A 5,881-nucleotide genomic window follows, 5' to 3' on the forward strand; every position below is an offset into this window, starting at 1 on the left:
AGGCATTCCTAGAGATGAAGGAGGCCAATCAGAAAGAGAAAGAAAAATTTTTAATCCCCTCTTACAGTGTTTAATTTTCTTATAGCTCAACGTACTGTAGACCTTGATGTCCTATTTCTTTAGCAACAGGGTTCCCACTGTTTTTCTTGGGTGGCCAATTCCACCGTCTAATAATAGTCCTCTCCATTAGGAAATGCCCCCTGCTATCAGATATTATACATTTATGATGTGATTGCTATCCTTTTCCATCTCTCTCTCTCTTCTCTTTATCTCTCCCCCTCTCTCCAATCTACAAAGCTTTTCGTAGCCCCCTTCTTCACTCTCCAGTATTGATGGCTTCAGATATCTCTTTCTAAAGAAGAAAGCTGTGGGGCACAGGTTGAGTTTTCTCTGTTCATCCTCACCCCAGCAATGCCTGAACCCCAACATCTTTTAAAGTGCTGGGACAGAGACTCCACAGAGAATTAATACCAAATCAAGTTCTTACACTAGAGGGTACTTAAGTGAACAGTCTGGCTTCTTAGTAAAGCTACCAAGATAGCTGGAACATAGCCAAGGTTTTTTCAAGGTAGGTCACCATATTGCTTCTTTCCCCATAACTCATTTCTGTTTGGATTTTGCTGTGCAGAAAGACCATTCCCCCCCCCCAGGTTGATATTCCTGGGGACAGTTCTGCTTTTATCTCTGTGTGAATGACGGAAAGCTTTTCACTCGGATATTAATTGTACACTTCGAGGGGCTTAGTGCACCATCTCTAGTCTATGATCTTCACTTTGTCAAGTTGGGATCCCGGCAGGCCATGACTTTAGAAAGCGTCATTGGGGTGGGAGCCACAAAGTTCTATTGTTGCAAATTGTGGCACGAGGCAGAGCACTCTCTGCGTAGGGCGGCCTATTACTGCAAAAACGGGCCCCCCAGATGAGCGCTGTACACACTCCGCCTCTTCCAGATGGGGGGTCCTTTTCATTTTAGGCTTAAGGCAATTGCTCCGATTCTGCCGGCACGCTTTCTCGGTAGGGGGACGCGAGTTGCTCAATGCTGCGAGTTAGCGAGAAGAAAGGCTGGTCCCTGTTTGATCTTCTCAAGTCACCAACCCTTTATTTTTAGAAGTGAAAACAAAGTCAGCTCTTTTACGCGAAGGACTGAGAAATAGCACCTGCGATGGAGGATGCTCTCAAAGTTTTCGTGAGGAGGAGGAGGAGGGGCTCCTGTAAGGTTTTCTTTCTTTCTCTCTCTTCCTATTCATTTTTTTCTCTCCCCCAGCCAATTTGTCTTTTAATCGTCACCTTTGCAAAAACGGTACAAGTATAATTTGAGTGCCCCTCTGAACGTAGAATAACAGAGTTAGAAGGGACCTTGGAGGTCTTCTAGTCCAGCCCCCTGCTCGAGCAGGAGACCCTGTACCATTTCAGACAAGTGCCTGTCCAGTCTCTTCTTAGACGCCTCCAGTGATGGAAAACCCACAACTTCTGAAAGCAATCTGTTTCCAGCAGTGGATTGCTCACACCGTTAGGAAATTTCTCCTTAGTTCTAGGTCGCTTCTCTCCTTGGCTGGTTTCCAACCATTGTTTCTTGTCTTGCCTTCTAGTGCTTTGGAAAATAGCTTGACCCCCTCTTAGGAGCCCCTCAAATATTGGAAGTACAAACATTGGACATACTCCGCTTAGAAGCAATGCTGGAAAGCAAAAATGATAAATACATTCTGCAATATTGCAGAACTGTTGGGAAAAGAAGGGATGGGGTGTCTTTGGCAATGATTAGCAGGTGTACTTATGATATAGGTAGTCCTTGACTTACAACCATTCATTCAGGAACTGTTTCAAGTTACAACGGCACTAAAAGAGTGACTTCTGACCTTTTTTCACAGTGACGACCATTGCCTCATTCCCATGGTCACGTGACCAAAATTCGGACGCTTGGCAACTGACTCATGTTTATGACGGTTGCAATGTCCCAGGGTCACGTGACTTTCTGGCAAGCAAAGTCAATGGGGGAAGTTGTTACTAACTTAACAAGTGTAGTGATTCGTTTAACAACCGTGGCAAAAAAAGAAGTTGTAAAATGGGGCAAACCTCACTTAACAACTGTCTTGCTTAGCAACAGAAAAGTGGGACTCAATTGCGGCCCTTTGGTGTACTTTGTGTACTTTTCTACTCACTGCCAGACAGTTTTAAACTGTAGGTTATTTTTTTTCCTTTGTTAAGGAGAAGACACACAAAAAAAAGGCAGGTTTAAGCTACAGTACATCCAGGGGCACTGAATGCTGATTTTCCTGGAAGTCTAAAGAATGATTATTTTGTTAAAATTTCATGGGTTGGTGTTGGTCCCTTTCTACTTAATATGATTTTCTTGTCAGTCTTTCCCAACATTTCTCTTCTTTGCTGCTCAGTGTCAGCAGCATTTTTGTTCCATGGCTGTGTCTCCAATGCATTTAACCGTGGCACAAAGATGCCCTGACAATATTTATTTTCCGCTTGTCCCTTGATACTCTCCTTACCTCGTCCTAGCCTTTAAGTTCTCATTAGCTGCACCGTCTTGAAGCACATCCAATACTGGCCGTCAATAACCTCAGCCTATAAAATCTGTAGGCTTTTTCACACAATTCCATGGCAGCGGGGGGGGGGGGGGGGGAGAGACCGGTGACTGCCAGTGACTTGGGAATACAAGCAATAGAGTCAGGATAGGTATCGGCAATGAGAATAGGAAATGTCATGGAGTGTTTTCCTATCCAGGGTGAGTTGATAGCAAGTCAACTCAACGGTGGAGAATGGCTCCTGAGAGAGATGGAGAACTGGTAAAAAGGGAATAAATATAAAGGGAGGCAAATAGCAGAAGGGGAAGTAAGAAGAAGTAATCCAACTTTTTTATTGTTTAAAGCCTATTAACAATCCCCAGGAAAAGCAAAATAAATAACAGAAGCCAAGCCAATAACCATCCCTAACCGTGACTGATCTCTATTCCTGTATTACACTATGCATCTGTGTTGACGCCATCTGGATTTGAAAGGCAGTATATCATGTATATAATTTGTGTGTGTGTGTATGTGTGTGTGTACACACACACACACACACACACAGTGGATTTTTTTTTTTGAAGGATGGGCTGCAATTTGGATGAGCTATGCAAATCTAACTCTACAAACAGAAATCAAGGTGAGTCCAGCCCAGGTCAATTTTCTGCAGCTCCTTCCCCTCCACCTTGATTCTATTATGCATTTTATGGAGACAACACGGTGCAGGGTGTCTAAGGAAGCACCTTATACCATTGGAACTAACCAGTAGAATGTAAGATGAGTAGAATGGTCTACTTTGGCTCCCTTCGGCCAAAGAATTTTGGCTGGTGAGGTCCAGGAGAAGAGCCTTTTCTTCTGTGGCCCCTTCCCTCTGGAATATTCTCCCGTCAGAGACGGAGAGCCACCCCTGCAGTCCTGGCCTTCCGGAAGAGCCTAAAACCATGGCTCTAACACTTGGCCACTGGGGGTGGAATAGAGAAGATCTTGGTTTTAATTTTAATTTTTAGCTTTGTCTTCTACTTCAATTGTTGTTGGGTGTTTATTTGCACTTTTTAACTTTTATTATATTGTAAGCTGCCCAAATTCGCTGTATTACTGAGATGGGCAACATAGAAACCCATTAAATAAATAAACAAATAAACAAATAAACAAATAAACAAATAAACAAATAAACAAATAAACAAATAAACAAATAAACAAATAAACAAATAAACAAATAAACAAATAAACAAATAAACAAATAAACAAATAACCCCTTCATGTCATCATCTCCTGGCCAACTAATAGAGACCACTTGCTGGGAACGACAGCATCATCTGGGCACGGAGAGAAACAAAAAGCTAGAGTAAGATGGCCCTTGATCTGATTTATTCACAGAATCCTACATTTTGTAGAAGTGATGATATACTTACAGGAACCTTCTTGGGAAAATAAGTTGACTTCTCAAGATAATCTTGCAGTCTGTTGCAGCTCCTGCTGGTTAAACTGTTACAGAAATTTTCAAGACAAGCTCTTATCCGAAGTAGAAAAAAAAATGTTGGTTTCCCCCCCCACCAATTAATCAAGGTTGTTAAACAGTGAACAACAACAACAAAAACAACAACAACAACAATAATAATAATAGGTCATCTAGTCCAACCCCTGCTCAGGCAGGCAGGAAACCCTACATCATTTCAGACAAATGGCTGTCCAGTCTCTTCTTAAAAACTTCCACTGTTGGAGCAGTCACCGCTTCTGGAGGCAGGTTGTTCCACTGGTTAATTGTTCTAACTGTCAGGAAATTTCTCCTTAGTTCTAGGTTGCTTCTCTCCTTGATTAGTTTCCATCCGTTGCTTCTTGTCCTGCCTTTAGGCGCTTTGGAGAATAGCCTGACTCCCTCTTCTTTGGGGCAGCCCCTGAGATATTGGAACACTGCTATCATGAAATGCTTCTTCCTAGTTACTTCATCTTAGAAGCCCTGCTACAAAAAAAACCCCCTATTGTTCTGTGATAGAATACTCTACAGATGGAAAAAGCCATTTCATCTGCAGAAAAGTGTCTGAGAAACACTTCTTCCCAAGAACAAATAAATTCTGCAGGCCAGAATTTAAGACTTCCCTAATCTCAACCATTCCATACATGTAGTTCTTGCTTAACGACTGCTCACTTAGTGTCTGTTCAAAGTTACAGTGGCGTTCCCCGGAGCTACTTATGACCCGAGTTCTGAGTTCCGATGACTGACCTGTTCCCCCCAAAGACACGATCGTATTTTGGACGCTTTGCAGTTGCCTCACACTTACAGCCATTTGCGCTGTCCCCTAAGTCCATAATTTTTGGCATTTGGATTCCCAGTTTAGAAAAAAAAAACACCCATTGAAAAAAAGGGCCTCGCTTAATGACCATGGTGTTGACTTAATGACTGCTTTAAAAAAGGTTGTAAAATCAATCGTGGCCATGTTTTAACAACCACCAGAATTTCTGGCCGTAATTCTGGATTCACTGACAGTCTTACACCGAGAACTCCTGTACTTGCTTGGAGTTGAAGTCTGGCCCACAGGAAAAGCACCAAGTTGTGGGCAAGAATGGTATAAAAAAAGAGTCGCACGTTTTTTTTGCCAAGCTAAGGACCCCATTTAACATTGGAGTGGCACTTTATTTATTCCAATGTATTGTAGCCACCCAACTCCAATGGATTCAGTGGGGCGTAGGAAATAAAAAAAAAAAATCCATAAAAACACTTAAGACATAAAACCATATTATAGACAGCCCAAACTAAAACAACCTTAAAAGCAACACAAATCAAACCAAACAGCCGCCCTCTTCCCAAAATATACAATAATATGTTAACCCCAGGCTTGGGACAGATGCCAAGTTTCGAAAGCTTTCTGGACCCCTATGAGAGAAGACGCTGTCCTTTTCTTGCTGGGGGGGGATGCTGTTCCAGAGGATGGGCCCACGACAGAGGAGGTCCCCTCCTCCAGCTTCATTGAATTTTAAATGCATTAACTCTATGTAAACAAGTTAATTTTCGTATGATTACTATCTATGTAATACCAATCCATTAAAAAAAGAGACTACAATTAAGTGGCAACACTTTGACGGACTTTGGGGGAACACAGATTCANTTTTTGAGCCAGGTCTCACCCAATCTGTACTGGTACCTTTGATTAGACTAAACCTTACTGTAGTTTGTTTCATTGTGGTTTAGCTTCAAAATGTTGTGCAAATCCAATTGTTTTGATTTGCATCCTTTGCATAACAGAATAAGAGAGAGAGAGAGAGATGTTTAATGAGAAGTATACTTTTAACAAATGCTTTGAATTTTATATCCCAACTTGAATTCTTTCTTTCTCTTTCTTTCCCATTTTCAATAGCATTTGCAAACATGGA

The sequence above is a fragment of the Protobothrops mucrosquamatus genome, unplaced genomic scaffold, assembly GCF_001527695.2.
Source record: "Protobothrops mucrosquamatus isolate PMUCROS unplaced genomic scaffold, P.Mucros_1.0 scaffold2137, whole genome shotgun sequence".
Classification (NCBI taxonomy): domain Eukaryota; kingdom Metazoa; phylum Chordata; class Lepidosauria; order Squamata; family Viperidae; genus Protobothrops; species Protobothrops mucrosquamatus.